The sequence below is a fragment of the Mastomys coucha genome, unplaced genomic scaffold (genome assembly GCF_008632895.1).
Source record: "Mastomys coucha isolate ucsf_1 unplaced genomic scaffold, UCSF_Mcou_1 pScaffold21, whole genome shotgun sequence".
Taxonomy (NCBI): domain Eukaryota; kingdom Metazoa; phylum Chordata; class Mammalia; order Rodentia; family Muridae; genus Mastomys; species Mastomys coucha.
The window spans coordinates 58,008,888-58,014,590 of record NW_022196904.1 but is presented as its reverse complement, the minus strand read 5'-3'; the positions used below and the strand labels follow the sequence as shown (position 1 = coordinate 58,014,590).

Genomic DNA, 5,703 nt, shown 5'->3' with positions numbered 1-5,703 from the left:
ACACACACACACACATCAAAAGAAAACCACAAAACAAACCAACAAAATAATAGCTTCTCTTTGGAGCCTTCAACAGAGCAACAAGAACCCTTGCAGCGGACTGACCACCTAGGAGCCTTTTTGGAGGTTAGTGAAAGCCCAGGAAGAGGGTCTACTCTTGGTCCATCTTTAAAACATCTCTGTGTTTTGTTTTGTTTTGAATGAGATTTACCCATCTTATGCTTTGCCTCCATGTATGTAGGGGCACCATATCATGCTTGGTGCCCGAGGAGATTGGAAGAAGACAAACGTTTGGAACCGGAGTTGCAGATGGTGGAGAACCACCTTGTGGATGCTAGGAATCCAACCCGGGTCATCTATTGGAGTAAGTATTCTTAACCACTGGGCCATCACTACAACCCAAATCTTGGCCTTTTGGTTTTGTTTTGAGACAGAATGTTACTATGTAGCCCTGACTGGCAGGGAACCCTCTGGCTGGCCTCAAACTCACAAAGGTCCCCTGCTTCCCAAATGCTGGGATTAAAGGCAAGTGTTAAGGTGCTGGGAGGCGACTATGCCCTGCCAGCTTCCAATGAGCTTTACCAGGAGGAGTCACTGGAAGGGGAAGGGCGGGGATGCAGTTCTCAATCACTAAAACAAGCACTGACTTTGGGGAACCAGCATTGTCCATTACTGCTAGGATGACCAGAGCCTTTCTGACCTCCAGATAAAATGGAGGCAGTTCTTCTCTTGCAGGAAGGTGTAAGGAAGGAACCAACCACGTGGTGGTTCGAACTTAAAAACTCCGCCTCCTTTCTCTTCAGGCCACAAAGGAGGAAAGTGGGTCGCTTTACACCCCCAGGCTCACGGAGAGGCAGGAAGAGCAAGGAGGAGGCGGGGGTGGGGTGGGGGTAGAGAGGAGATTGAGAGGGAAAAGGATGGGCAAGAAATCGAACCTCCCAGCTGATGCAGAGCCCCACACGGTGCCTTACTGATGCACAGCTAGAGATTCGAGTCCCCTGCACCCGCGTGGGTGACTCTGAAACAGATTCCCGCCTGGCACAGCGCACTCTCCAGCGGCTCACGTGAAATCGATCACGGCAAAGTCACACCCTACTGCCAGAGCAATTCGGGAAGCTTGACTCTCCCACAAACAAGGTATTGGGCTCTTTCCTCCCCATTCCCTTCCTCTGCAGCTTAGATTCTCCCTCCGCATCGCTGTCCACGTGCAGACTCAGAAGGCGCCTACCCCCACCCGGGCGGGTCCCCACCCTAGGGCATCGGATTCTGCGGGTTGTTTACCAGCTGGCCATCCAGCCCCCCCAGGCCCTGCGCGGTGCCGCCACCTGCCGGCAAAAGACTTAACTGCACCCGCGGGTGCGGGCCAGCAACTGCGGGCTGATGACCCAACACCGCAGGCATCTGAGGATAACCTTTCCCCTTTCTTTCCAAGACCAAATAAGGGGGCTCTTCTCTCTGTGAGCTGTGCCTGTGGCGGTTAGACCAAGGGGCGTGGAAAGGAGGATCCCAGAACGAGGCTGACAGACAGCTAAACAACCCACTACATTGTTCCCGCCCCACATGGCCTCCTCCCTGCTCCCCGCAGTCCCCACATGCAGCAGCAGACTAGTGGGTAGAACTGCTGGGGTATGGAGACATCCCCAACCTCAGCAGCAGCAATTCCAGCGCCCCGCCCCCAACCCTCAGGCATGAAGAGCAGGGTGCCTGCAGCTTGCTCCTGGGTGTTGCCCAGGCTCTGGACCCTCTGGGCCTAGGGGTCAGTAGGGCTGAGAGGAGCCTCAGACCCTGGTGGGGGTGAGGGGTGTGACTTATAGAGGAGCTAGACAGGGCTGTCAGGCCTCTGAACCCTGTCGTCACCCACACGGAGGGAGTCACAGTGGCTGACAGTGTTCAGTAACCACAGAAACCAAGATTTGACCTATATTTTCAAATATGGCCTCAACTCTAGCTTCCCCTCCTTGAAATCGTAGTGAAAGCGGTCTGACTTGACTTGCTATGAATGTTCCTCTTGCTTTAGATCCCAGGATGCCACCCAGAAGGCAAATCAAGAAGCCTCACTGGATGGTTTGTGGATGACATGGGAGGGTCCCAATGGTTCCAGGAAGGAGCCAGAGATTATCCTTGTTCACTACCTCCTACCAGTCACAGTGTCCTGTCCGAAGCTCCATAACACTTCCGGACGGTGACTAGGTGATAGCTCTCATGGTTTTACGTGTATGTGCTTTTTGACCGTGTACACTTTGGGTGTTTTGAGTAATGAAATGGAGGGGCACAAACTGACACTTGTCAGGATGGCTGAATACTCATAGCCTGGCCATTCTGAGCTTTCACTGAGCACTCCCTGGATGCTAGACACTGTTCTAAATATCCCACATCATTACCGTCTGTAGGTATTAATACCTCTGCTACAGGGAAGGGCCGTGCCTTCAGAAAGCATAACTTTCCACTTACCACCCAGCCAGGTCACTAATTAGATTCAGGCTCAGACTTTGGGGTTCCAGAATGTGTGTACCCTTGACCTAAACACTAAATGTTCATTAATGGGGATTTGATCAGTTTACAGTACACCCATGTAATGGAATTTTCTTTGTCTGGTTAAATGGTGATGTAGACTAGCAATAATTGGCAGGGGGCAAACATCCACGACCCACTATTAAATGGACACAGCAGGAAGCCAACAGCATGTATGACTGGATCTTGTCTTGCGGCTTTTCAGAGGGGACTCATGGTGGCACTAAGCCATGGTCCTTGGTGGGTGGTGGAACTTTAGGTGGCTAATTTTACAGGGAGGCTTGCTTTCTTCATTACTGAGGTCTTTGTTATCCACTGTCAAGGCTGTGAATAAATTTCCCACAAAGTCTTCCCTGATTCCCCCGAATTGGACGGTAAAGATCCCCATGTCCCTCTGGTGTAGGAACTTGTGTGGGATGGTTACTTAGCTACATGAGCACACGGCTATGTTGCCAGCTGTACTGATGACTTTGGAAGGGAGACGTGAGCGCTTTCTCTGGTTTCCACGTTTCCTTTGTATCCACTGTGGGATTCAAATATTTACCTATAGATTGGCGTCACCCAGTGCTGATGGGAGGACCCACCGAAGAATTAATTCCATAATTAATTGTTGGATGTTGGCCTTCTTTTAGTTCAATAAGTTCCCAAGGACAAAGACAAGCTTTTCCTAATTAGCTCCATGTCCTGACACTAGGTCTGCCATAGCACACAGTAGGTACTCCATGTAGGTTTACCATGCAAATGAGCACAGCTCTTCTTGGGAAAACAAGATGGGAGTGTCCTCTGTGTCCAGATGTACAGTCAAATAATGAAGCGTCTCTGCAGGGCAGAGACTTGGAGTAGTGGCTCTGGCTTCCGGAGCAGGAAGGGGCAGTTTGGAACCGACAGGAAGGCAGAAGAAGCCTTAAGAACTGGGCAAGAAACAAAGGAAGTCAAGCTGAAGGAAGACCTAGTCAGGGAGACCAGGAAACAGCAGCTGGTTCCAGCACCCCTGAGCGCTGCTGCCTGCTCCCACAGATGCTGCCAATGTGGCAGATGCTGCTGCTGCTGCAGTGGCAGATCCTGGCTTGTTAATGGCTTTTGGATCATTTACCCGAGACTCCTGGTGTCCAATGAAATCAGCTGGCTAAAGCCAAAGCCACGTACCTAGTGATATAGTGGCCAGTATTTAATCTTCATGCCAACAGGAAAAGCCCTGTATCCTAGCATTTACTGTCCCTGCTGAAAACATCCCTTCCATGGCTGAGTTTCATCTGTCTGTCACTTAACCACCAGCTCGAGAGACTCCTGAGACTTGAAAAGTTGGTGCCGGTGGGCTAACGAGTCATTCTCTGGTGTCTCCCTGGGTAGGGCATGCCAGCCAACCCCCTCCAGAGAAAACACATGTCCACATCTCAACACAATACTGACGCTGTGGCAGAGAGGCTAGGCAGGACGAAGGTCAATATGCTGTCTGGCTGTTTGTTACAGGAGCATTCAGAACCCAAAGGAAGTTCAAATGTAGAGTCCCAGAGAGTGCAGCATAATGGCTGAGGGAAGAGTCTGGAGGCAGAGGTGGATGACAGGAGAGATGTTTAGATCTGTAACAATCAGACCTCAGGCAGAATCTCTATTGTGCATATTACAAACAACCTGCCAAGGACAGAGAGTGAGAGCCGGCTCTGAGTTTGTTGATGGACGGTCATAGAAGCCCCTGACCCCCTCGCCTTCTCCAGGAGGGACTAACCTCTTGCACTTGATCTCAAGTCCAAGTTCAAAAATAGTTACATTCTGGATATAGTGCTATACAGAATTTCCTGCGTGTACGAGGCAGGACACCCACAGATCACAAGTGGGCAAGTTGCCTGGGGTTTGAAGCCAGCCAGTGTGCATACTGAAGGCCATGGTGTTGATCATGAAGCCATCCTGACTTGGCCCATCAGTAGTCACTTGTGGTTGCCTTTGAATGAACCACAAGGCATGCCCACAGTTTGGAAAATAGAGACTCTGAGGCTTAGATTAAAGACTCTGTAGGGACGGTATGGTCAGGCTGACCTACCCTGGTATCCCAGATCCATCTTTGCCAGCTTCCTCCCATGTGGAGATGCATGTGGCCATGCACAATCCTGGGTAGCAGGCCTGTGTGAGCTAAGATGTATGGCAGATAGTACCCCACAGTCTGTTAATAAATGCATTCTTGTGGGATAGTCTGCTTGAGGTGAAATCAGTATAGAAGCCACTTATTTGGAGTTTAAAATCATCTCTCATGTATCATTTATGGCTGATCACTATCAGTTTTGAAGTTGCTGGGAACTTTTCCTGCTTAAACTTCACTTAAGACTGCAGATGAATGACAGATTGCTCCTAGTGACAGGAACAAGCTTAGCAAATGGTGTATTGGCTCTTCTAGATCCCCTGGAACATGGCCTGTGTTGTCTTCACTCACAGTTTACTGGCCTGGCTGAGAGGGGGCAAATCACTTGGCTGACTCTTAGCATATGGGCAACCTGGGGAATATGTAGTGACCCTGGAACTTCCCAGGAGTCCTGCTGGAGGCATCCAGAGGACCCTTCCTTGCCTGGGACACTAAACATAGTTTAAGTATTTGGGAGTAAGAATAAATGACCCAAGAGAAAAATGTGTCTGTAGGACCATGTTACCATGGACCCTGTTGGCAGCCAACAGGGAAAACTTAAAAGCAGTGGGTGGGTGAACGGAAGTAAACATGGAGGTTACCAGAAACAATAGAAATGAGGAAGTTCTTACCAGTACCCATCCTCTCCAGTCCCCACAATAGGCTGCCTTGTGGGTGATGGATCCATTGGGGAGCTCCGGTTTAACTCCCGGTTGCCGGGGCCTTGCCACACTTCTGAGCACTGGAAGCAGGTTTGGCTTCTCTGCCTCCTCCACCACAGGACCTCCCTGTCCCTCCCAGAGCTGCACAGAGCCCCTAGGGGCATGCTTTCCCCCTTTTCCCTTACGAAGAGGTCTGCACAGCCTGGGAGAAGGATCAGCTGATGAAGAACTTGCTAGGAAAGCCTGACCTCCTGAGTTTGATCCCTGATGGCTATGGAAAGGTGGAAGGAAAGGAACTAAGTCTTTTGCCTCAGGCCATGGCAAAAGTGCACCTGATGATGCTGATGACAAAGAAGAAGAGGAAGAAGAAGAAGAAGAAGAAGAAGAAGAAGAAGAAGAAGAAGAAGAAGAAGAAGA

General features: G+C 50.3%; 1 long non-coding RNA gene across 1 annotated transcript in view; it reads left to right on the top strand.

Annotated features, from left to right (window-relative positions):
- The first annotated feature begins 1,568 nt into the window (after positions 1-1,568).
- The window catches only part of LOC116100565, a 21,726-nt gene continuing 17,591 nt past the window's right edge, over positions 1,569-5,703 (top strand). Inside the window, exon 1 of the long non-coding RNA XR_004122633.1 lies at positions 1,569-1,700. This is a non-coding gene — a long non-coding RNA (uncharacterized LOC116100565). The remainder of the gene's footprint in view (positions 1,701-5,703) is intronic.